Source organism: Notothenia rossii (genome assembly GCF_949606895.1).
Source record: "Notothenia rossii genome assembly, chromosome: 7".
Classification (NCBI taxonomy): Eukaryota; Metazoa; Chordata; class Actinopteri; order Perciformes; family Nototheniidae; genus Notothenia; species Notothenia rossii.
This window is the reverse complement of record NC_136905.1, coordinates 35,564,945-35,592,925: the sequence shown is the minus strand read 5'-3', so window position 1 is coordinate 35,592,925 and position 27,981 is coordinate 35,564,945. Positions and strand designations below refer to the sequence as shown.

The window sequence follows — 27,981 nt, the reverse complement described above, 5'->3', positions numbered from 1 at the left end:
CACATACTTATTTGATTAATAAAATGCAAACCGATCATTTTCATATGGGTGTTTAGAGTTGTACCCCCTAGATCAGTCTCTAGTAATTGGGTGCTCAAAGTGCACCAGATTGAAGCATTTTACTTTAAAATGTTAAAAATATCTTCCCGGGGGGGCACCCCCGGACCCCCCTAGAGGATGTGAAGTCCACCCCCCAATTAAAACATGTTATAATATATAATACATTTGAAGCCTTGTTATATAAGCTGTGCACCATGTCAATATATTTCTCTTTTTGCAGTGTATTGGTCTTTTGTAGAGGTTTTTCATTGCCAGCTAAAATCTTGCCGAGCAGCACATTGGTCAGAACCAGCCCTGGTGTCATCCCCACAGCACCCCCCATTTGAAACATGTTCCCACGGCTATGACGGGTAATAACCGGAAAAGCATGTCATGGGACCTTTAAGTGTATTATCCAATCCACGTTATTTCTATAGCATATTTAAAACAACGGAGTTGAACAAAGTGCTGTACATCAACAACTGTTTAAAAACATAGCATAAATACATAAAAAACAGACAGGACATGAAACAAATGTAAAACACGAGACAATGAAACCAGATCAGAAGCCACAGACTGAAAAACTCTCCTACATGATGTAAAAACAATACAAAACACTAATAAGATAAAAACCCGCAAGTGTCATATCTGGTCTGTAAATGCAAGAGAAAATAAATGAGTTTTTAAACGAGATTTAAAAACATGCAGAGTTGGAGCAAGTCTAACCTGGAGGGGCAATTCGTTCTATAATTTTGGAGCTGCAACAGCAAAGGCTCTGTCTCCTCGCTGATTTAACTTTGATTTTGGGACTACCAGAAGTAATCTGTCAGCAGACCTCAGTGACTGTGTGGGTGTGTATGGTTTTAAAAGATCTGCCAGGTACGGTGGGGGGGCTAAACCGTTTAGGGCTTTGTATGCGAATGTAGCACCCATAAGGTTGAGGTTGTCTACCTGCACATGCATGTGTGAAAAAAAAATCTGAGCTGACAGAAAATGCTCCGTTTTGGTTTAATAGACACAGTTAAACTCACACACACTATTTTATGAACATATAAGCTCGCCTGCTGAATTCAAACAGAACAAATGAAGCAAAGAAAGTGAAACCATAAAGCAGATTCAGGCAGTAGGCGTATAGATTCACACTGAAAGTATCAGCCTACAGAACAGTACTGTTTACAGAAAAGAGAGAACATCTGATCCTTTTACAACAAACTCTATATGCTCTTTTTGTTTGTTAGAAACATTGTTATCCTGCTAATATCCATATTTTAGAAATGTAACAGTAGCCTGATTACGTCTTTTATGTTGTAACTGAAAGGGAATAGTTACCTTTTTTCATATCCTAAATCAAAATCCTGTTATATGTAATCCATTACTCCTCAACCCTGATCCAGTCAGTGACTGCAGTGTTCACTAGGGGGCTCCTTCAGTTCAGGAAACTACAGGACTGACCAGGTCACTGCAAGTTAGATCACTTGTCCTGTCACAAAAATGAAAACAAAAAATCTATGACGTTTTTTCTGGTGACCTAAATCAGTCCAACAGGGAATATAACTTTATGTTTTAGCCTTGTCTTGTCTTCAGAGGCTGAAGATCTACAACCGGCACCATGGATCTGCATCTGCACCGAGACAGGAAGCAGCTGCCTGGTCATGAGTGTGTGAGAACAGTTCATGTAAGACTCAGCCATCTGAACATCTGACTCCTCGTATCCGTTTGTCCCTGATCTGCTTAGTTAAGAGGATAGAAAATACACTTTATTTGTATTCATTTGTATGTGTGTGTGTCAAAAAGAGGTTATTTTTCTTCCTTTCTGTGTTTAATTGCTCACTGCTTTACAACATGAAAAACATATACAGTACCATCTGTCAGTATAGAAAAACTTCATGGTCATACATTTGGAGTACCTTTACAATAGCCTGTAAAGAGCAGAAAGAACATAAAATAATCCATGCAGGTATAGTACACACAACTTTAAGTGAAATACATCATAAATACATTTAAAATCAAATAAAGAAAGTTTGAAAGAAATCAAAAACAATTGAAAGAGGCCCTACTATTCTTTTCAGGTGTTCTCTTTCCTGTATAGAGAACTGTGTTTGTGCATGTAAATGGTCTGCAAAGGCTGAAATCCCTGTTTTCCCTCCAGAGGGAGTTTCTCTCCCACCCCCTGCCTGAAACGCCTCCATTGGACTCCTTTGTTTACTTCTGTTAAATAATGACATCACTATGTGACATTCGCTCTTCTATTGGCTAGTGCTCCAACACATTGTTCTTGATCGGCTAATGGGCAGGGTATTTCAGACGCATCTCTAAATAGTTAACTAATCACAACAGAGCTGATCAGCTAACCAATCAGAGCAGACTGGGCTCTCGTTTCAGACATAGGGTGAAAAGAGGTGCAGCAGCACAGACAGTATGAGAAACATAAAGAGCTTTTTGAACATTGAAGCATGGAGACATGTCCCAGTAGAGACACTACATACTGATATGAACTTGAACATTAGCATAATAGGGCCGCTTTAAGTAAATAAGAGAATATAAATAAATATTTGTATTTGACACAACACTCAAATCACCTCACCAATACATAGGCCCTACCTTACATTTCAAAAGACATTCAAATTGCATAGATTTTCAAGTCAAGTTAATGTTTAAAGGCCTAAATCACAACTTTGCCTAACATACACTACCCTTTATCCTTAGACCCTCGAAATGGTCTTTTTCAAATGCAGCAGACACTCTAACTTTTTAGTAGGAAATGCCTACATGCTACTAATAGCATTAGCAATGGTTCTGTTCTATTCAAGTTTCCCAATGAACTTTGACAGTGTGACAGTGAACCAGCAGGAACAATACCAGGACTCTGAACCTGAAGCAGAGGAATCCCTGCCATTATTAATTTGATTTTAAAACACAAGTTTTTATATTCTTACTGTTTGACCTTTCTTATGTCATGGAGTTTCCTCATTTAAAAAAGGTGAACAAAAAAAGATGAAAACTTTAAGGAGATATACAGGGAGGAGTGTTAAAACTGTTTCTTCCAATTTATATATTTCAAGTTTTCCCCCACAGAAACGTACTCATAACAGAGAAAGAAAGGAGACCTTACAACGTATGAAACCCCTGGCGGTATTCCTGGAAATAACATTGTTATTTGAGGAAATGATGTGTCCTAAGTCAAATCAAAGTAAGGTGGCAGGGCATGTATAATACTTTCATGTGAAATACTTAAGTTTCGCCAAGAGGAATAGAAAATTCTTACAGCAGACGATTTTAATTTGACATGTAGGAAAATCACACGTGTTACTAATAACAATAACAAAGTCTCTTTCCTGTGTCACTGTGACAGTAACAGTGAGTCAGTATTAACAAGACCAGATCCCTGAAACCGGAATGCATCAATCATTAATTTCAATATGTACACCTTCTTTTCCTATTGACACATGTCGTCATGTCCTTTGTGGAAAAAAGGTAAAAAGCCTTCTTTCATTTTTTGCACGTCATACAGTCTCCCCAATGCCTTTGTTTTGTTGTTTTGGTACCTTGGCTTTTTCTAGTATTTTCTTTTATTAATAGTTTTTCATCTGCTTCAACAACAGTTATTGGGTCCACGATTTGGGTGTGTAATGCTAGCAGCAGCTAATGTAAGCACGAGCCTTTGAGTAGAGATGAAGAACAGGCAACAGAGGTCATCACTTCAGGACATTTTTCAGACTTTATACACCTTTGTTCAGGTATGCAGCAGGACTCCCCAAAACCCTTTTTACCAAAGTCAAATCTCCACAAATGTCCCATCAGAGTTTACGTGGATTAAGTTTCCTCAAAAAGGAAGTTTTGACATTATTTTTACAATAAACATTAACCTTCAAACTACAGTAAATCCAATTGTGGATAACACAGACTGGTCTAGTTGATAAAGGAATACAAACTAGTTTATTATTATTGTAATGCTGCAGGGCCCAGCTCTCTTCTCTTCCAGTGAAAACACAGTTTCATTTGAATGATTCAGTATGTGGACCCCCTCTCAGAGCGATTTCAGTCCCTAATGCAATTTGGTTTGAGGTCATCCAACGTCCAACGTCACATGTGATTTGGCTGATGAATCTACTTTCACTGCATACTGTTGTTTTTTCTTTTTTTAAATATGAAATCTAATTTACCTACTCCTGAGGTTAAATACAGATCAGAATTGATACTCAGCCTGGTGCCACCATTAGCATGTTTACTCTGTGTGTCTGGGTTTTACACAACACTGGGTGGTTGCAAACTATTATCTGCTCACTCAGCTGAGACGTATCCTCTTCCTGTTCCTCCTCCTCCTCATCGTCGTACCCCTCACCACCACCACCACTGCTTTTATTACTATATGATAGATTGCATGTGTTGGTGTGTGAATGGACGAACCTGGTGTGTTTACCAGAACTCTTGGCTGACGCTATTGGCAGTGGATCAAAGGGTTGCTATATAGTATACTGGACTCGGCATGGCATCATCTGCTGTCTGTGAGAAGAAATCAGCTGCACACCTTGGTTGTCAAATAGTAAAAAAAATAAGCTTTTTAAAGAGGTCCTATCGTCCGGAAGTTCTCATCTTGCTCGTCTGGTCTGGACCTGTCAACTCTGCTCTTTAGGAAGCCAGTAAAATTCCACTAAAGACGCTAATTAGACTGTGGTTAACTTTGTGTGTCACCCAAGCTTTACACTAGGCTCCATATACTACCCCCCTTTGCTGTCCTTTGACGTACAATTGTTCTGGGAGGCTCATGGAGATTGTAGGTAAATCAGTCACACACACTGTCCATTTGTGCGTGTCTCACTATGAAACTTCACTTCAAAGCCTTGGAAATGTCCTGCAGGAGGCCATTCTAGCTGATATAGAATGAGGCTTAGCCCTCTTTCTTCCTTCCTTCTTCACTGCACATGATGGCCGACGCACCCATCGGTGGTGGTTTGATCTACTGCAGGGTATTGTAGGAGGGGAGATTAATCCCAACATGGACGCTCTCATGGATGGGGTTTAAGATGCCGACCCCACAGCAGGACATCAGCGAAGAAACAATGGAGGCACAGAGGATAGGAGTGAACGGCAGAGCGAGAAGGAAGGTAGTAAAGAAGTTACTCAGTACTCAGAGGGGCAGTAAAGACTTTTCTTTAAAGGGGCCCTATTATGCTCATTTTCAGCTACATATTTCTATTTAGTGCCTCTACAGTGACATTTCTCCATGCTTTAATGTACAAAAAGCTCTGCTGCAGCTCCTCTTTTCACCCTCTGTCTGAAACCAGAGCCCAGTCTGCTCTGATTGGTTAGCTGGCCAGCTCTGTTGTGATTGGTCAACCGCTTAAAGATGTATTTTTCCTTAGTATATCACGTACAATGGGTTGGAGCGATAGCCAATAGAAGCACAAGTGTTACGTAGTGATGTCACTATGTCATGGAAGTTAAAAAAGGTGTCCAATCGAGGTGTTTCAGGCAGGGGGGAGTGTGTGGGAGAGAAACTCCCTCTGGTGGTTTAAATGCACAAAAACCGATATAACATACTACAGGAAAGGCAAAACCCCAAAAGCACAACAGCGCATTATGTCACAGCGATATTTATCTTATTTGTTTCATATTGATTTGATCAAGAAATGTTTTCACAAGAGGTTAAATGTAACAAAGGACATATTTACACTTTATAATTATTTGATGGCTTGAATCTTACCTTGTGCAACAAAAAACAAGCTTTTGACATGCACAGTAGCTAGTTATGTCACATGTGTTAGCCTGGCACATGGACATCCTGGAGATGTTGTTATGGGAACACAAAATCACATGACCCTGGCCCATGACCCACCAGACTGCTCAGTGTGTGTCACTTAGGGACTTGATGACATAAAATAAAGGTTAAAACTGTATAAGGAACTTTCCAGAACATTTAAATGTCATGTAACATCTGTGTCAAGGTGGGTTCTTATGGGTTGAATCAGTTAAAGTTATGTAGTACTTGCAAAGTTTATATATTTTACAGGGAGTGATGACATAACAACCCAGTCTCACGGCATTTCGTGTTATAGTCACAACATTTAATCTATTGATCCGTGTTCACCAACACGATTTTCCCCTTTTTCTCATGTCATACAGAACGATTTTAAAAGCAATGTATTTCTATTATGTTTCGTGCCTGCAGCACGTCTTTTTGTCCGTTAGGGTCTTGGAAGACCAGAAGCTATGTGGTTCATAAAAACATGCTCTTACTCAATATCAAGCCACGATTATTGTTTTTATTTTAAATCGTATAATGTCGGACTTTTTTTGTCGTCTGTGAGGAAAAGAAATGGGGCTCAGAGCCTCAGAATACTGAAATCTGTATTTTTTTTAATCTTTTTAGTTTTTTTCCTTCTAATTTGTTATTCTTTTCTAAATAACACACTGTTATTTACTCACCAATAACACACAATTATCCTTGTTTTTATTTATTTGTTTAATTCCATAATCTCTGGCTATTTTGTCGTCCGTCAGGAACTGAATTTCAAAATAAAAATAACCGGAAACAGACGTAGCATCATTGCGATACACATAGATATATGGCAATACACAGCCACTGAACTGATTACCCAAGATCCTCAGCTATGGTTTAAGCTTGCTGATTGGATGTTTTAGCCGCAATGCATGTTGGGATATGGTGTTCATGCCATATCAAATCCGAAAAAACTTTTTTTTTTAAACAAAATAATACTTTATTCCGAGTGTTTTTGCTTTTCTCTTTGAAAGTCATCATATAACGGCATTGTAATACACGGTTCGGCTGCATTACATATTACAGATCTGCCGTAGTTCTATATTTATAGAGCCCTGATGAGAAGACCTTTGGAAAAACTGGAAGAAATGCCGCCGAAACTGAATACTTGACGTGGATCATAAATATATCAACAAGTATACAACATCTTCAATTTCTCTTCACTCAATACGTCTCCTCGCAGTATCAACACTAATTCGGCTGACTTTTACATTTGATCTAATTCGTAGATAGGTTATATTTACACCATAACGGTGCACAGCTGATATAAAAGGACTTAAATAAGAATGTAAATACTGAGTCTGAAAAAATATAGCAATATGCTGTAAAATGATGTGAAAACATGAATAAAACTACACATCTTCAGATGTTGTACATACATAAGTGTCCTACACGAATAATACAAAGTTATTATGGCTGTGTGTATCTTGTGTGCACCGCCTAGTGGTTAAAGCACGTTATTGAATTATTGTTTTTATGTGTTATATTTTATGAAAAAAATATTAAGAGTACATAATTTTATAGGGGGAAAGTAGGTCAATGATAGAAATATAGAATACAACAAATCAAGAAGATACTGTACGTGATCTCTACACTAAAACAGTTTAGTGCAGGATGTAGAAAGATATTAATAGGAGGAGGTGCAAACAGAAAAACGGATTAACCTTTATTCAAACATTAAATAATACTTTAGATTAAGGTCTTCTTTTAAATAAGAAAAAAGCTTTGGGTGTATCAAAAGATAAATATTAAGCCTGACAAAGTACTTAACGTCTAATATATTGCTTTCCTGCAATGTTAACTATGTTGAAGCACTTATTTTAACTGATATTATACACATTAATTATACTCTTATGTATGTAGATAGTATAAGAAATGTGCAGAATTTGACAGTTTAATGGTGGAGGTATAGACAGTCTTGTAATGCACTGTTGAGGAACTTCAGCTGCGACCCAAGTTTTTCATTCATTGCATAACTACACTGTAGTTGTGTATATGATATGTCAATAAACCTTAGAACATCTTGAAATCTTGAAAGGGATGTGCAAAATAGCCATTATACAGTCTTTAATTAACTATTAGTGGAGAATAACGAGTAATGAATATACTTTATTACTTGTTTCCATTCATGTCAATTGCAGATAAATGTTTAGACTTCTCATGCACCAAATATCTCTCCTGATTGTTGGCACTTGACAATCACCTTCCCTGAATTTTACTCAGGTGTAACTAAAGTCTGCTTTAAGGGTTGTTTATATTTCACATCATTAATCAGAATCTGCAAAGTAACTCAAATACATGTAGTGGAGTAAAAATACCAGGTTAACCTCTGAATTGTAGTGGAGTAGAATTACAAAGTAACAATGAGCTGTCATGTGGGTATATATTAATGCTGCGCATTATGGACACAAGCGATTTTCACCCATTTATTAATTATATGTTTTACATTTGATAACATCAATGTGTTTAATACTGGCAACTTCAAATTGTGGGAAAAACGAAAACGTTCAGTAGAGACGTCCCATAGAACACTTTGCGAAACACAATAGCCAGCATGTGTAGTTCTGGGGGGGGCGTTCGATTCCAGTTTTGGATAGTCTGGCGTGGTTTCGTTCCATTTCAAACAGCTGTTTGACGCTCAGCGTAACCTTGGCGCACTGCCACTCCAACATCCAAATCCCAGAGCTTGAAGATTAATCACGTGGACAGTAGTCCTAAACGATAGCTGGGGATTATGGGTAGTGTAGTGTCTTCGGCCATCCTAAACTCAGAAGTGTTTTTCGGATTTGATATGGCATTAACACCATATCCCTACATGCATTGCAGCTAAAACATCTAAACAGCGAGCTTAAACCATAGCTGAGGATCTTGGGTAATCAGTTCAGTGGCTGTGTATCGCAATAGAGAGGCGAAGTCCCGCCCATCTACTTCCGACCCATGGGACCCCGGAAGCGGAAAATTATACATTGACGTCAATGGAGAGAGAAAAGTCATCTTTCGATCCCGTTTGAATTGTGCCACGAATGACACATATGATGTTTGTCAAATTAAAAGAACATTTTGCAAGTCAAAAAAATAAAAATGTGTCGTAAAACTGTGAAGTTACAATTTTTTTTGTGTGAAACCGCTCAGTGAACTACAGGTCTCTGGTCTCGCACAATACGCGTCACCATCACAAAGATGGCTGTCACGTTAGTAAATTTCACCTGTTTCTTTCAGAATGAGGCGAAAAAGTATAAAAAGAGGTGAAAATCACTACAAGTCTGGGCATGTTGAGAGCTGTACATACACGAAAGGGAGCGGTTCTGTAAGAGCCAGCATGCGGGACCGGCTTTACAAGGTTTCAGTGAGTAATATGAGTGCAATGTCTAAGGTTAATGTCAGCTAGCTAACAAGGTACACTAACGTGTTTTGTTTTAGCAACTAGTTTTCTCCTTAAGAACTTTGTGGTGTCTGTGTATGCTGTGGATAACATTAGTGTTCACAAGAACAAGATACACTCCCGTGTTTTGTTTTAGTTGCTCTTCAGATTGAAGCGGCCAGTTCTATATCGACTATATGTGTGATCTCCTTTTTACATCTCGTTGTGTCATTTGAGTTTATTTGCTGTGTGTAGATTCAAGGATTTTGGTTATCTTGTCCAGGGATGCAAACTTGTCACCTTTCGGCGAAATTCTCCGTTTTGAATCCAAAATAGGTCGTTTTTATGATTCCTGTAGATCTGCAATAAAAATATTTTTGGGGTATGGGAGGGGGTCTGGGACCCGGATTAATGTGCGGCCGCGAGCTTTTTTTTATATATTATAATGAAGCGCGAGCTGTGTGCTCGAGTCTTCCTGCCTGTCGGCTCTGCTCATGATGTATAATAAGCCTCTGCTGCTCGGCGATGATGGTCTAGCTTCAGCAGCTACATTACCTACGGTGCGTTCGTTAATATTAACTGTGCGTCCGGAGTCACTGTGGCACAGACTGGACCGCTGGTGAACAGCTGTTAGAACGGGCCGTTCAGGTGTTCAGAGTAGAGCTCCCTGTCGGAGCGGCAGAGCGTGATATGCACTGAAAAGTTTTTTTTCCCCGTCGCAATATTATCGTTGAGCTAGCTAACTAGCATACATTGTCACTATCTGCTAACGTTAGCTTTAGCCTTCGTTTTCTAATCGTTTTTTTCATAGGCTATAAACAGAGGTGGTATAAGTATATATCTTGTAATTGAGTAAAAGTAGAAGTACTCAGTTCTTGTACTTGAGTAAAAGTAGAAGTACCAGAGTGTAGGAATACTCTGTTACAGTAAAAGTCCTGCATTCCAAATGTTCCTCAAGTAAAAGTAGAAAATTATTATTATCAAAATATAGTGAAAGTAGCGACAGTAAAAGTAGTCATTTTGCAGATTGGTCCATTTCAGAATAATATGATATGTTTTATAATGACTGATCATTAAAGTGTTATCAAAGCTGGTAAAGGTGCAGCTAGTTTGAATGACTTTGTATACTGCAGGCAGGGTAGCTTTTGGATTTACTCCAGGTGGAACTAAAGTCTGATTTAACACTTGATTATATTTCACATCATTCATCCACATCTGTAAAGTAACTAAAGGTATTACATACATGTAGTGGAGTAAAAGTACACCATTTACCTCTGAACTGTAGTAGAGTAGAAGTACAAAGTAGCAAAACATTGAAATACTTAAGTAAAGTACAAGTATCTCAAAATTGTGCCCAAGTATAGTACTTGTTGAGTTTATGAACTTGGTTACTTTACACCAGTGGCTATAAAGATAGAAAGACTAAGCCTTGCACAGAGGCATGAAAATACATTTTCAAAATGCTCAACAGTGCTGCCAAAATTATAAACTGACTGCTACACAATTAAAATAAATGCTTTTTATATATTTCTATTAGATGTGACTCTATGGCGTTTCTGTTAATATTAACACTGCTGCTTTAGTTGTTCTGACTGCTAAAATCCTGTTATTCCTAATTTTAAAGCCGATATTCTGTGGGGTCAGGGGGCTCGGATCCTTGTCACCTTTTTCATACCTGATGAGTTTGCATCCCTGTTGTCAATTTGTTTGGTTATCTAGGCACAGCTGTGTGTGACTCCCTCTGGTACACTGGTATGTGTTTTCCTAATGTAGAGAGCATTGATTAATTAATAAACTACACACTGACTCTAGATCCTGACCAAATCTTTATTTTTTGATCAAATGTTTTTCAAAAAAATGTATTGTATATTATATAACAGCTGCACATCACAGACCGGAGTCTCTGCTGCTGTGGACCACGATTGAGGCGATCATCCTCCCCATCCCCAAAGACCCTGCATGGCATGGAAATCTCCTCCTCCTGGAACAATTCTACACCCAGCATATGCTCCCTGTGTTGGCCAGTAGAGAGGAGGACATTTAAATAAACATACTCTTAACACCCTCGGACTCTGCGTTGTGTTTCGTATGTGTGATGGGGTGTTATGCAGAGGGGAGGAAAACAGGACACAGCAGATTGGGATTGTGGTGGAGATGCTGAGCAGTTATTTAATTGTTGCGTGTAATTATTATTATACTGCGTGCTTCTTAGTTATTCCATCTTTTGCTGTAACATGGATCTGTATGTAACTCTATATTTACTTGTTATCTACCACACTTCCTTCTACATCATACACCATCATTATACATGGTGTATATAGGATATATATTTATTTGTATACATATCTGTAAATTGTATAATTTTATTTTTCGTATTTGGGATTTCTCTTTTGTCCACTCAAATACACTTGGCCCTTTCTCTTTTCCATGTGGAAAATGGCAGCTGCATATTCTGCTTTTCTCATCTGCTCCCTGTCTGCTCATCTACGATGAGAAAATTATATAATTAATTACTAATAATCATTTAAACCTGTTATTACCAATATTTCACAAATTCTTCATGTAAACTTAAGAGTACAGCTGTATGTTGAGTATGTCAACTTTGCTTGGTTCATCTTACTGGGGGGCAGCTACATGGATGTCAGTGCAGTCCACAATAATTTTGCAGCTGAAGGCAGAATGAATTTATTATTGACTCAGAATGAAGCACAACTTCATGTCATACAATACATTGACTTTATTTGTAATTGTGTAAAAAAATATGAATATTGATTAGCAAGCAGGACCTGCAGGAACAGAGAATGGTGATGGATGGAGCTGGGAAGAGAGAAGAATAAAGAAAACAGATCAACTTTATTATCGGATATTAAAAATTCAATTTCAAAACAAGTTGCCGCTCCTACAGTTTTCTAGTATGTAAAGATGATTTCACATGACCAATGCAAAATATCACACTCAATACATGTGTGTCTCTGGGGGGTGCATTGTGCCTTTGATGTATATAAATAATATACCATAACCAAATACTATTACGTACAGTGGAAATCAGGTTGCCAGAGCAGGTCAGTCCAGTGTGCTTGTTCCTCAGGGTCTCAGCAGTTACAGGTGAGGTAAAGAAAATAAAAGAGAAAAAGGTCAGTAACAACACTTTAAAGTAACAACACTGAATAATTATCTCTTTTAATAATTTTCTCTCAGTAATCACTCAACTACTGTCTTTCCAACAAACAGATTGACTCACTCTCACTATCATCACAATGAAACACGTCCAGAAGAATGTCATGCAAAGCTGCCTGCCTTCCTTCCTTCGACTCTCCCTGAACTGCCTGATCTTTTAATGGTCAATGTTAACCATTTGTGCAGATAGCATTAAGTAGAAAAGATCGCTGATACTAATGTGGGGTTAGCCTACCTCCCGCCCCCTTAGCACCTGGTGGAGGGGGCGATAGGCTACTCTTCAAATGTTTCACAAAATACTTACCATCATGAATACTCTTACTGTTTAACATTTCGGTTTACTTCGTGTTAAGGCTAATACAAATGACAAGGCTAAGTAATGTAATATAATGCTAACTAACATGCTCGCTACTAGCTAGGTAGCTAACTTGACTATGTTCCATGCAAAACATGTATATTACCTGATATGTTTGGTCCAAAGACTCCTGGTCCTTTCATCAGACGGGAAGCGATAGAACGAGCAAGTGGTATGATCTCTTTTGTGATTACAACCTCGTACAAAGCACACAGGCATCTTGTAAAAGTGAATTTATTGGAGCAATCTCTTATATTTATTGGAGGGAATAAATCAGTCTTCTTCCTCTTTGCTTTGCGAGTCACAACCAGTCTTGGAGCATTATCGCCTATGACATCACTTACGCGACCCAGAATGCATTTGGGATTTGTAGTCTTTCTAGTTGCGTATTATTCATAGTCTTATATTTCAGCAGTTTTACGACAAACTGTGACTTTTTTTGCATGGAAATGATTGTTTAAGATTGACAAACATCATATGTGTCATTCGTGGCACAATTCAAACGGGATCAAAAGATAACTTTTCTCTCTCCATTGACTTCTATGTATAATTTTCCGCTTCCGGGGTCCCATGGAGGCTCCCGGAAGGGGAGGGACTTCGCCTCTCTATGCAAAATGACTACTTTTACTGTCGCTACTTTCACTATATTTTGATAATAATAATTTTCTACTTTTACTTGAGGAACATTTGGAATGCAGGACTTTTACTGTAACAGAGTATTCCTACACTCTGGTACTTCTACTTTTACTCAAGTACAAGAACTGAGTACTTCTACTTTTAATCAATTTCAAGATATATACTTATACCACCTCTGTTTATAGCCTATGAAAAAAACGATTAGAAAACGAAGGCTAAAGCTAACGTTAGCAGATAGTGACAATGTATGCTAGTTAGCTAGCTCAACGATAATATTGCGACGGGGAAAAAAAACTTTTCAGTGCATATCACGCTCTGCCGCTCCGACAGGGAGCTCTACTCTGAACACCTGAACGGCCCGTTCTAACAGCTGTTCACCAGCGGTCCAGTCTGTGCCACAGTGACTCCGGACGCACAGTTAATATTAACGAACGCACCGTAGGTAATGTAGCTGCTGAAGCTAGACCATCATCGCCGAGCAGCAGAGGCTTATTATACATCATGAGCAGAGCCGACAGGCAGGAAGACTCGAGCACACAGCTCGCGCTTCATTATAATATATAAAAAAAAGCTCGCGGCCGCACATTAATCCGGGTCCCAGACCCCCTCCCATACCCCAAAAATATTTTTATTGCAGATCTACAGGAATCATAAAAACGACCTATTTTGGATTCAAAACGGAGAATTTCGCCGAAAGGTGACAAGTTTGCATCCCTGGACAAGATAACCAAAATCCTTGAATCTACACACAGCAAATAAACTCAAATGACACAACGAGATGTAAAAAGGAGATCACACATATAGTCGATATAGAACTGGCCGCTTCAATCTGAAGAGCAACTAAAACAAAACACGGGAGTGTATCTTGTTCTTGTGAACACTAATGTTATCCAAAGCATACACAGACACCACAAAGTTCTTAAGGAGAAAACTAGTTGCTAAAACAAAACACGTTAGTGTACCTTGTTAGCTAGCTGACATTAACCTTAGACATTGCACTCATATTACTCACTGAAACCTTGTAAAGCCGGTCCCGCATGCTGGCTCTTACAGAACCGCTCCCTTTCGTGTATGTACAGCTCTCAACATGCCCAGACTTGTAGTGATTTTCACCTCTTTTTATACTTTTTCGCCTCATTCTGAAAGAAACAGGTGAAATTTACTAACGTGACAGCCATCTTTGTGATGGTGACGCGTATTGTGCGAGACCAGAGACCTGTAGTTCACTGAGCGGTTTCACACAAAAAAAATTGTAACTTCACAGTTTTACGACACATTTTTATTTTTTTGACTTGCAAAATGTTCTTTTAATTTGACAAACATCATATGTGTCATTCGTGGCACAATTCAAACGGGATCGAAAGATGACTTTTCTCTCTCCATTGACGTCAATGTATAATTTTCCGCTTCCGGGGTCCCATGGGTCGGAAGTAGATGGGCGGGACTTCGCCTCTCTATGATGCTCGAAATGTCCCTTATAGGCGTACGTCTGTTTCCGGTTATTTTTATTTTGAAATGCAGTTCCTGACGGATGCCAAAAAAGCCAGAGATTATGGAATTAAACAAATAAATAAAAACAAGGATAATTGTGTGTTATTGGTGAGTAAATAACAGTATGTTATTTAGAAAAGAATAACAAATTAGAAGGAAAAAAAGATTTAAAAAAAATACAGATTTCAGTATTCTGAGGCTCTGAGCTCCATTTATTTTCCTCACAGGCGACAAAAAAAGTCAGACGTTATAAGATTTAAAATAAAAACAATAATCGTGGCTTGATATTGAATAAGAACATGTTTTTATGAACCCCACAGCTTCTGGTCTTCCAAGACCCTAACCGACAAAAAGACGTGGTGCAGGCACGAAACATACCACCAATAGAAATACATTGCTTTTAAAATCGTTCTGTGTGACATGAAAAAAAAGGGGAAAATCGTGTTGGTGAAAACGAATCAATAGATTAAATGTCGTGACGATAACACGAAATGCCATGAGACTGGGTTGGATATAGCACAACACTAAAGATTTGAAGTGTGAGAGAATCGCCAAAAAGTGGTTCAGAAAAAGAATGTCTCTGCCATGAAAAATCTCATGCAACACTTAGCACACCTCCCCATCAGTGTGCCATGTGTTCCTGCCTGAATCCCACCGCTGCTCACAGAGACATCAAAGACTCACACACCCTGCGCTCTCCATGCCATGTAAGCTCACAAGCCTCTTCCTTCATGTCTGCAGGGCTCCCAGACAGCTGTGGACGAAACACCAGCCTGGAACAAGTGCTGCTGTCCGGGCCCCACCCCACTGCGGCCTCCACGTTGAAAGGGCAACAGACGTGGCCGGGTAACAGGCACTTTGAGGATATGTAATTTACTGTCTCATTTACTGTAAGGTACCTTATTACTGCAGTTACACAAATATGAGAACAAACTGGCAACAAAAAACAAAAAAACAGCAACAGGTCTAGATTTACAGCTCCGCTTGGTAACATAAACATCTAGCTGATTCATTTGTATTTATAGAGTTGTGCAGTGAGGACGTATTGTTGTAGGCTAGGAGAAGAGTCTACCAACAAACTACATCATGGTCACCTGGCTCTCTATCACCACTGATAAGCTAAAGGCGGCTTAAGTTGGCAGGAATGGGAAAATCTTTTGAGCTTGTGTAACAGCAGTCCTTATCTCAGGCATCTAACCAAAAACATATTAAAATATGTTTTGGAATTATATTACCAAGTGGGGATGTGACAGATAGGCCCAATCAAAGTAATGTCATCAGCGTAATTTAGCATACTATCATGCTAACATTCCCTAATCCTGAATCTTGTTTGGGTTCATCCTCTGGGTATTTATCTGGGACAATAAGACATAAATAAATTGTTATATATCTTACAGTTCAATTAACAAATAAAAGGCCAACCTCATGGTGAAGAAAGATTTAAAGTCAGAAGTCAGGATTCATGAATAAATGATGAAACACTGGTTAAATGGCCACATGACTTTTGTTAACATTATTCTGACAAGCAACTTCTATACACCTTGTTTGGTGTGAATATAAGCCAAATGCTTATTTAGTGTAATGAACTGTAATCTTAGTGCTTCAAAACAGTAGGAGGGTGAATGGATGTGCTTTAAAAGAATGTGACACTGGAAACTTTGACACAGAAGACAGCTACATCAGAGATTGGCAACCACAAAGCCCTTAGTCAGAGGAGTGCAATAGTTGTGCCAGACTGTAGGGTGTGGTCATGGGATGGTGGTAAGAAGAAGAGCTTCTCTTCACTGCTTTTCTGCATAGCACCAGATGTTAAAGCGGATTCAAGACAAGCAGGAAGCCAGTGTCGTGAAGAGAAGTACTGAATTAGATGACTTTCTTGTGTAGATACTAGGGCTGTACCCGAATATCCGAATATCTGTTCGTTGGAGTACTATTCGGGTTTCAATTTTGTTATTTGGATATTCGAATTATATTATTTTTTCGTTTTTTTCTCGTTTTTTTATTTTTTATTTATTGAAATCTCTAATATCAACGTAAGAGCTTGTGCCTCTTCGGGGGGTGCTAATACTTAACCATAAACGTTATCGTTTACTTTCTCCGTCTTTATATGTAGATATTACTTTTTCTCCATTAATCTCCGTCACGTTGTTTCCATAGCAACAACAACTCGGATATATACATTAACAAATAACTATAAAACAACAATACTGTAGACACCCCCCCCCCGCGCGGAACAAATAGTCGAGTATTCGCTGCTGATTACTACCGAATATCCGGAGCCCAGTGGCGGCTGGTGGAAAATATTTTTGGTGGGGCTATGGAAATGGTGACAATGGTGTGTGTGTGTGTGTGTGTGTGTGTGTGTGTGTGTGTGTGTGTGTGTGTGTGTGTGTGTGTGTGTGTGTGTGTGTGTGTGTGTTTCATACTTGCAATGCCAACCTTCCCGATTTTCGCGGGAGACTCCCGCATTTCTCCCGATTTCTGACAAAATCAGATTTACTCACGACTGTTTCCACTCGGACTTTAATACAGCTACACCATTGTTTGGTTTCCATGGTAGCGCGTCTCTTTAGCAGCGCGCGCAACTCAAAGCCTGAGAGGGTGAGGAAGATGAAAATCGACAACTCGACCCTTTGATCACTCCTTTCCTGTAAAATACAGGTCCAGCCCACACATATGCTCCATGGTGCCACAGGCATTGCCCTTACAACTACAATAAGCATGTGCATGTTAATCCACAGCTCCGGCGATCCACTAGCACCGGATTCTCCACCTGCAGACAACTACTGTAGCGTCACCTTGGATACGAGTCCAAACAACTCACAGACACACAGGCCAGGGCGCTGACCCTTTGAGCATCAGATCTGACGACGCTGATTGGCTGAAATTATGTTTCGGCGGCATAGTTTACAGATAGCAACAGTCAGCTTGTTGGATGCTGCTGCTCTGGCTGAGGGCTCCTTTCTACCGCCAGGCAGGAAACATGTGAATTATCAGTAACTTTAGACATCATAAAACAATTTTAAACGAGATTGTATTGTAGATTATACATTTTACTGATACCAACTATATAATATTTACCTTGTTCTTTAATAAAGAATATATATTTTTTGGAAATATATTTTTTTATTTATTTTAAATTTGTAATGACAATCAAACATGTGGGAAGAGGGGGGCGGCGCCCCTAGCGCCCCTATCGGCCGGCCGCCACTGCCGGAGCCCGAAAAATGGTATTCGGGACAGCCCTAGTAGATACTACAATTAATCAGCAAGTCTAAGTATATATAAGACACACTTTTATTCATAAAAATGTGGTTTCTTGTTGGTTGCCTAAAGAAACAACTGTAATCCAAGTTACGTGCGCTGACCTCCTCTTGGACTGTGGATGCTAAACAATTATCGTTATGTGTGGGGTGCCTGTTCTTAGAAGGTTTTTCTTAATCTTATGGTCAAGTTTCCTATTTTTTTATTATGAATGTAGAACAAAAATTTGTTATATAGTTTATTTGCAATATAAAAGGAAGTACATTTCTTGTCCCATTGAATGGTTTCAAAAAACTGTTCTGTCCCATTGTCAGTAACATCTGTGAGTGTTTTGTGCATATCTTTACGCTTGTTCCTAGAGAAGTGATTTGCATATTCATTGAATTACTTACTTATTAAAATCAGGATCAGGAGAAAAATAAAATTGCGTGTGGTGTAATTGATAACTGAGATAAAACAGAGACTAACAGTGACTTTCATCTAATGTCCACGTTACCTCTGACGCCACAGCTGCTCCAATTCTAAAACCCAAGACCCATCATCAACCTCAATCTGTAATTTTAATTCTCAGCATCTGGTCCTCATCACATATCTCACAGAGAGGGAAGACGGCAGTGGGAAACATGTTCTGAAACCAAAACCCTGCCTGTCCTGTGACAGACGAGTGGTTCTACAAGATCTTTAAAGCAAGTATGGAAGTTAGTGGTATTTGTCATTGTAAAATAAATCACAATACTACTCATAGAGACCTTGAGGAGCTCTCTTAATTGCTGATTTCTAATTAACTGGATTTTTTAAATCTAAATGTTCTTAGCCTATTATTGGAACTGAAAGGTTGACGGTTCAAGTCCCAGACGGACCAAAAATACAGAGTGTGGACTGGTGGCTGGAGAGATCGGTTCAGGGCACTGCCCGATGGGACTCAATTTGCCCAATTTGGATTTAAACCTGAACATATTTTTGGTCCAGTAGAAGTCCCAATCAAACAAAAAATACAGAGTGTGTACTGGTGACTGGAGAGATGTCATTTCACCCCATGGGCACTACCGAGACTACTTCTTCTTCTTCTTCTTGGCATGGCTGGGAATTCCATTGTTTTCTTAAATCTTTGAATTCTCTATGTGCATTCCTCAGCTTTAAAGGTCACATGTCATGCTTTTCCGGTTATTACCCGTCCCCTTGTGTGTTATGAAGGTTTTTCTGCATGTAAACGGTGTGCAGAGTCAAAACCCTCAAAGTACACCCAGTAGCCTCAAAGTACACCCAGTAGCGATTAAAACTCTAAAACAGAAAATACCTCCCCAAAACGCCTCGTTGGTGAAACGTCATCATGACGTCATCCTCCATCTGATTCTTCCGGGTACGTGCTTACGAAAGCACGTACCCGGAACTAAATGGGCCAATCCGTGGAGCCGTTACGTTACGTCCGCGGAGCCGTTACGTCCGCGGAGCCGTTACGTTAAGCCCCCGCTGATTGGTCCAAATTGACCAATCCATACACACACACTGGCAGCCCTGCTGATTTCTGCTCCGTGCTGCAGGCTGATAACAGACAGTTGGGATCGCGCAAAATTCTCTCTGCAGACCCATTCTCACAGCATTTATCAACCTATAAACCTTTTTCTTACTCAATATCAAGCCACACTTATTGTTTTTATTTCGGCTGTGACTTTGTGTGTGTTCAGGTTGAGTTTGGCTGTGTTTGGCTGTGTATCGCTAAACAAGGAAATCATGGAGGGGGGGGGAGGAGCTGCAGCGAGCCGTTTAGTGGAGAAAGTGAATACTGCTGAATACACATACTTTACAGAGATGCTGTATGCGAAACCAATGTGAGTTTTGAAAATTGCACAGTATTTTTCTATTTTAGTATACCTCAACAATGGAATTATGATCAGTGGAAATGGCCATGACATGTGACCTTTAACTGTTGGCCAGTTTGTACCAGAGCTATGCCAAATTGTCAAACGGCATCTGATTGGCGAAGGGATGATGATTAGTCTGGGAACAGCTGTACCAAAGTCTGGCTGCCCAGCTGAGACAGACCCCAAACCACAAAACATAAACTCTTCTGGAGAAGGCAGAGTGAAATATGGCAATGGAGACATTAATGTTTGACAATTACAGAACCTCCAGCGAGCAGGGTTTGACATTTTACATGAATATGGTTTAAAAAAACAAAAAAATGCCAATTGATTTAGCTCTTCCATATTGTAAACCTCAGTGAGTTTCAAAATGAACACGGAAAACTGCTGGTGATTAGTTTCAACCAATGGGGACCATAAATAACGAACAAATAAAAATCATGGGAATCCAATGAGCAAATGATTGGTTCTGATGGTGTTGCCAAAGAACTTAAATAATTCAATCATCTGAAATCAGGCGATCACTAGGATAAGTGTCCTCTTGGAACAATGGTCCAGACTAGAGTTCCTTGCAGTCTGGGTGTAGTAGTCGACATACTGTACATGGAGGTGAAATTAAGTATGAAAACGATGTGAATCACATCATATGGCCTTCAACATCATCAGATCTCAAGCCAACTGAAACTTTAAAGTGATCTGTTAGTCAGCTCTCCCCACCACTAACAACAAAAACCTCAAATGAGGGAATATCTTAACAAAGAAGGCTTGTCATCCCTCCAGTAGACTTCCAAACACTGGGTGAATCTATGAACAGGAGCACTGAAGCTGTTATGGTGGATCGTGGTAGAACAACCCTGGATTAAAACAGTAAAGAGGCCCTTTTATGCTTTTTTGGGGTTTCCCTTTCCTGTAGTGTGTTGTATAGGTTTCTGTGCAAGTAAATGATCTGCAAAGGCTAAAATCTCTGTGATCCCTCCAGAGGGAATTTCTCTCTCACAACCCCCCTGCCTGAAACGCCTCCATTGGACCTTATGGAGGTGTTAATGGGCCTTAATTGTAATTTGTAGTCCTTTGGCTACTTCCGTAGCATATTGATATCACTATGTAACACTTCTATTGGCTAGTGCTCCAACACATTGTACATGATATGCTAATGGAGGGACATTTCCGACACATCTCTAAGTGGTTAACCAATCACAGCAGAGTCGGCCAGCTAACCAATCAGAGCAAACTGGGATCTGGTTTCAGACAGAGAGTGAAAAGAGTTGCTGCAGCACATGCAGCATGAGAAAAATAAAGAACATTTTGAACATTAAAGTACGTTAACATGTCACAACAGAGGCATCCAAAAATAAATGAACCTGAAACTTAGCATAATATATCCTCTTTAATGTTGGTTTGCCCTTTAATTTTTAACCAAACTAAGTCATTGTAAGCTTAAGATGTTGTCCTGAGATTGGTACTTGCAGAACATTCATGGATTTCAATTTAGGGCTAATAACATATTTCAAGAAAATCCAGCCATTAGTTTTAAAGGTAGGGTAGGTAAGTTTGAGAAACCGGCTCGAGATACACTTTTTGTTATATTCCATGGAATGCTCTTAACATCCCCATAGCAATGAATGTCTTAAGTGCTTTGAGAAAAAATCCATAAAAAAATGTCATCTGTTGAAGCCGTAGTACTGTAAAAAGCACGACCAATCATTTTAGCCAGCCCGGCTAAAATAACTGGATGGCCTACCTGCCTGTCAGCCTTCCATCTGTGCACAAACTTATCTCGTGCCCTCATTGGTCATGTGCGCATTTGTGTGTGTTGGAGAAGGGGCTCTATAAGGAAGTGGCAGATTTTCTCCGGTTGTGTATTTTCAAATTCTAGCGATCTCGAGCCGGTTCTCAAACTTAAATACCCTACCTTTAAGTTACTTAACAACAGAAAGTTCCTCTGGGGAAATGTGGCTGATGGCGACAGAAACAGAGGAAACAGCAGGTCAGTGAACCAACACTAGTATTGTTGGAAACAGGACTCTAGTACCTCATTCACACCAATGGTGTTTCAGGGCCGGTTCGGAGCTGGAGCTTGAAAAGCACCAGGTTTTCCTCTTCACAATGCAGCGGAGCAGCCCCTTAGCTCCGGAATCCGGTTCATTTCGAGCACCAAAAAATTGTCCGGCCAGAGCAAAAACACCGCATACGTCACGCTTACGTCGAGGCGGGAGCAGGGGCAGGTGCGGGATCAACTCCTGAACAACAACAAAAAGCCGGCGTTTTATCCAGTTTGTACACAACGATGAAGAAACTTAAGAAGCAGCAGTGGTCCACTGAAGAGACCAGCTACCTACTGGGAATCTGGTCTTCCGAAGAGGTACAGAGGAAGCTGGAGCACAATCGGCCATTGTTGTTGTTGTCGGTGTCAGCTGTGAGGGGTTTCTGCGCGGTTTTGCTTTATGAAGCAGGCACGCAAACGGTTACGTCATGACGCAAACGATGACGCAATTACGCAGCACCAGTCGAACTCTGGGCAGTGTGAAAAGAGCTGGAGCTAAACCGAAGAACCGGTTCTGAACCTGAAAAGCTCTAGCACGGAGCTTGAACCGGAGTTGTGTTGGTGTGAATGAGGTATGTGAAGGAAACAAGATTTAAAGAAGGCCACCATAATGTTGGTAGTGCAGAATAATAATAATAAGGACCTAATTGAATCAAATAAAAAAAACACATAAACACAACAATAAAAATTGAAAAGTTTGCCATTTTAAATTGTAAGGCCAAGAAAGGAACATTGGAGAAATGTCTACTCATATATCTTGAGAAAAAACATATTGTTGGTAATCTGTATAAAAATATATCATAAAATAAAAGCATAGTATATTTTTAACATGCATCCAGATAATATTTTATTGAGTACAGTGTGTGTGTGTGTGTGTGTGTGTGTGTGTGTGTGTGTGTGTGTGTGTGTGTGTGTATGTGTGTGTGTGTGTGTGTGTGTGTGTGTGTGTGTGTGTGTGTGTGTGTGTGTGTGTGTGTGTCCAGATGCAGCTGCTTCCTGCCCCACACAGCTGAGCTACACCCCCCCCCCCCACCCCCCCACTGGCTTCCACTGTCTCCAGCAGTGTGAGAGTGGATTTGTCCCGACTGTCTGTGCTGAACTTGAGACTGTCTGTAACCTCTGATAACTGGTAGTGTTAACATAAACATAATACAAACGTGAATCAAAAGTTGCTATGGTCGATCAGGTTATTAATAACTTATTGCATTGCAATGATTGTTGTAATAGAGTGATGGACATTACATTGATTGATTACAAAGCAACTATGTCAGTAAATAAAACATGAATAGGAAGGCTATATTCCTCTGGAGTTCACTGTCATACAAGCAGGAGAGGATGTGTATTTTGTGTATCATTACCAGTAGGGATGAAAACTGAATATGCACTGATGCAATGGATAAAGATATTTCTTATTTCCGTAAATTGCTGATAATTATTTTGCAAAAAAAGCCATGATTGAGATGTCTTTGAATCAGTTATGCATCTTACAATTGGCTCTTATCATTGTTCCTTAATCCAAGATTAAACTAATCACTAAAAAACACTAATGAATATGCTATCAATGAGTTTTTTGTTTATTTGGCATATTTTTCAATCAACATGTTGGCCAAAAAGTGTCTGGACAGAGAAAGTCACAGACAACTTAAAATAAGCAAACCGCTTGTTTGCCAACTCCTAAAACAACACAACAGTAAGGTCCTTCCCACAAACTATCCTGCACGCTGTTGAGGCAGAATCTCTGCTTCGCGCCGTTCCTCTATGAGTTTGTTTTAAAAGAAGGAAAAGTCAAAGCAGCCAGGATAAGGGTTAAACAATAATCTGCTTTAATGGCAAAAAACATACAATACATCACCTAATCACGAAGCACTCTGCAGAGTAGTCCGGGCTCAGGTTCTACCACCGTGTGATATACGTACCACGTACAGTCAGAAACAAGAGCGCCGATCTTCAAAATGATCACAACATTTATACACAGGTGGGGAGGAGTTTTATCGCTTGCTCTTCCCTAGCTATTTGTTATTAGCGAGTTCTCTTCTGAGTGAGCTAGCCAGGGAGTTGGCAGTGTTCCATTGGTCGGTTTCCCTTATGGGCGGGACCCCAGGTAGTGAGTCAGCAGTTTGTTGATTCCATCTGTTGCTTCTGTGCGCGTGTGTGTGTTTCTGTCCCTCTGCCCTCAGGCAGTCCCCAAATCAATGATTCGGAGTCATGACAGAGGACTCTTTGAAAGGACGCATACTCATTCCCCCTAGACATCTTCAACACACACACACATCCTATCATGTATCTTATCACACAACAGTCACCTGTTTTTCTTTATGAAAGCCATATTTGTAAATATCCAACCGCCATCGTCCCATGACAGTCACCGAATCAGTCAACCAACATAAGTTAATTGTTCTTGTGGCTTCATGGCTTCCCTGAACTTCCCTTCACCTTGAAGTCAACTTACTAGGAGTGAATACATTTTATTGATAAGCTCAAAAGGACGTTTATCTCGTTTACTGCTGGGTGACCCAAGTCTCAAGGCCTCTTTTGGGGTCTGTAGGAGATAAATCATTAATTCTACAAGACTTTAACTGCCTTATATCTGAAAATGTATCTGGAATTCCCCTGTTAATTGCAAGAACTATTGATAATTAACAGAAAGACCCTAGGGGCCTCTTCTTGGTATCTGCTAGGCAGAAGTCACTCAATGCAGAAATCACAAGTTTAACACACATTCTATATAAGGTGACATTAAAATGAATATACCAGATTGAACTTTCCTGCCATGACACGTTACTTTAATCCTTCAAATAATTCAAATAATACTTCAACGCTCTACCCACAATGCAGTCAAATGGGCCAGCAATGCATCAGAAAGAGATTTAATAATATAATTTCAGCTGCTCTACCATAGCACCCTCAAAGAAATAATAGTTCCTGGGAATCAGCATCACAAGACATTACACATCTCTATTCTTATGAAAGAAATACATAAACAGAGCTGTATTTCTTAAGAAAAATGTGACAAACCTATACCACATTCCGTGCCAATGGATCGTCTGGTTGGAACAATTTACTCTGAACATAAAAGGTCAACCTGCAAGAGGATGATTCAGGAAACCATACATATACCATACTATATACATTTATGTACAAATGGCTGGTAGGACTAATCAAGGGGTTTGTCAAGCAAAGCGGCTGGTGTAGTCCTAAATGATAGCTGGGGATTCTGGGTAGTGTAGTGTCTTCTGCAATCCTAAATTCTGAAAAAACATTTGTTTCTCCGAATCGAAGGGGAAAAATACAAAAGCATTGTACACAATTTAAACCAAGGATAATCTGGTGTTTTTGAGTTGACTGTAAAATCAATCGACAATAAGGAGAATACTTACTTCCGGGTGTAAAATCCTCCGTTATCCAATGGGAAATGGACGCTCACATTGCCTTTAATAGCCGCCGACATGGACCTATGCGGTGCTTTCCTGAGCGTCAAATACCGCTGCCGATGGAATACATTGCAATCAGTTGAAAGCTCTTTGCGTCCGTTTATGAAGCTGAAGGAGACTCGGTGCGTCACAACTGCACGCCAAAGGACCCTGACCAAGCGTCGCTATTGGACTATCAGGGAGTTAGACTGTGTTCTCGTCTAGAGTAAAAATACTCTTATCAACTATACATAAAAGTCAGAGCCACCTGTCGTCGGTGAAACCTCCTCCTTACTGCAGGAGGTCTCTCATTATGTGTGTTATAATGCTTTTTAACGCATGTCGTCTGATTGTATAATCATATGTGCTGTCCACTAGAGTCTGTTGATATGCTCTCTAGATTAACAGCAGCATGGAAAATAACCTGCTGGTGCTCCATTGCGGAGGCTACGGTAGAAATTGCCACACGTACAGCAGAGGCAGATCTCCTCACTTCACAACTGCAGCAGCAGGGCATGTTCCCAGCCCCAGGTCTTCCTCTCTCCCAGCTTCGCGAGCTCTCGGATCAAATATCAGGTGTCGTTCCCCAGCTCACGCCAGCAGCTCCAGCCGGCTCCTCTGACAGACCAGGGTGCGGGGTGCGGGGTGCGGGGATACAAGGACAAGGAAGTCAAGCCCTCCAGAAACTCATCCGTCCAAAAAGAAAACTTCTTCCCAGGCTCGCCCCAACGCTACCAGCCCGGAAGCACCTCAAGCCAGCCCCCCCATAGATAATAGCTTGGCCAACACCATGCAATCCCTGGCTAGCTCCATGCAAAAAATTGACGCTCGCCTTCAGTCTCTGGAAAGGGAATCAGCAGGAGCCTCCACTTCATCAACCGACAGGGCCACGCTTTCTGCCATGGCGCTGCCGGGTGTCATGCCGGGTCAGGCCCCTACATTCCGTCACATCGTAGCCTCCCCTCATTCCCTGGCTTCGGCCTTCCAGCCCTTCTTCAGGTAGGCCTTGCATCCCCCAAGCGGCTAATATTTCCCCCCCGCTTAGGTCAAAAATACTTAAAGGGAAGGACATTAACTTAGTCAGCCTCATCCTGCCTTCCCTTGAGTGTGACAAATCCATTGCCACAGGGGAAGCATCACCGCCGTATTCAAGTCAGCAGACCCCTGTCTCATCAGAGACCTCTCCATAGGGCATTTCATGGTCGAATTCAGCATCTACCGCAACGTCATATGCTCTGTCTACCCGGAAAGAAGGTAAGAATTAGATGCCTATCTGGCTCTGATCGGTGACCTTTTCCTAAAACCTTTTTCTACTCCTACCACAAGAGCTTCTCAAGTAAAGCAGCGCTCAATATAGCACACTCCAACATCCGCCTGGACTGGTCCATACTGGACACCGAGCTGCTCGTCATATCTACAGGCGGCCACCAAGTCGTGTCGTGCAACAGCTGCGGGGCTCAGGGCCACCTCGCCCACTTCTGCCCTTCAGTGCCTCTCTCCGCTTTCAGAGCCCCCCCCCCCCCGCTTTCCAAACTACAAATGACAAACAAGGCAGCCAGGCAAGATAAGCAGATTTGCAATAATTTTAATGAAAATGTCTGCACTTGCCAGCCTGTGTTTTTCTTCACATCTGCAGCTTATGCAAATATTCTCACCCGAGGTCCGTATGCCCCAGGCGCAGCAGCCGTCCCAAGATCATTGCCCAACTTCAGAAACCACATGGCGGAAAAATCTTCTGAACATTCACCCCTCCACTTCAATTAACATCACACGCTTAGCAGCATCTTATCTACTCACCCGGTTCCTGTGCTTGTAGAATTATCTCCTCTCAAGGCTTTCCCAAGGCTTCATAGTAGGGGTCCTCCCTTCTCCCACTGTGATTTTCGTTGGAAAAAAAAAAAACTGCACATTCTTTGTTTTGGGGGGAATCTCTGCAGGGTAAGCCAGTCGCAGTCCCGGGCCCACTCACTTACAGTATTTCCTCCTCCCTGCACGAGATCATCCGCCATAGCGGCACGCTCAGATTTCCACCATTTCCTTACACATTCATAATCATACAAGTTTGGATCTACCACTAGCTCTCCCTCATCATTCTCATTTCAGATGATATCGAAAAACAGTCCTAATCACTTAAGCAAGTAATTAAAGCATATTAGCATCTATGACTCATCTTGGCCGTAACTAAACTGCTAATTAAGCTAGACCTAGATCACAGGTCATGTTTCAGTATTTTACCTAAGCGTATGTCATTTCATGCGGTGCATCTTGCACTTTATAGTCATGGTTTCATGCTCACATGCGCATTCATTTCAAACCTTATTTATCCAGATTGGTCCCATTGAGATCATAGATCTCTTTTTCAAGGGAGACCTGCAGCAATTACGTTCCACATGAAACATAAAACAACATAAAACAATAGAGGATATCATACAACATATTTACAAGCTACATGTACATACTTATCAACATTTACAAATACCCATAGTTTCAAACAGCATTTCACTTAGACTTGCTTTAAAACCATTCAGAGGAATACAATTGCTTCAGTTTTTAACTTCCAAGC

General features: G+C 40.4%; 1 protein-coding gene and 1 long non-coding RNA gene across 3 annotated transcripts in view; one reads left to right on the top strand and one right to left on the bottom strand.

Annotated features, from left to right (window-relative positions):
- Nucleotides 1-27,981, top strand: part of LOC307046683 (uncharacterized protein) — a 377,110-nt gene that overhangs the window by 50,868 nt on the left and 298,261 nt on the right. The gene's annotated exons all lie outside the window — the stretch shown is intronic.
- LOC307045894 lies at nucleotides 11,897-14,800 on the bottom strand. The gene is made up of 2 exons (XR_013810014.1): nucleotides 12,217-14,800; nucleotides 11,897-11,996 (listed from the first exon to the last, which is right to left on the bottom strand). It is a non-coding gene; the product is annotated as an uncharacterized lncRNA (long non-coding RNA).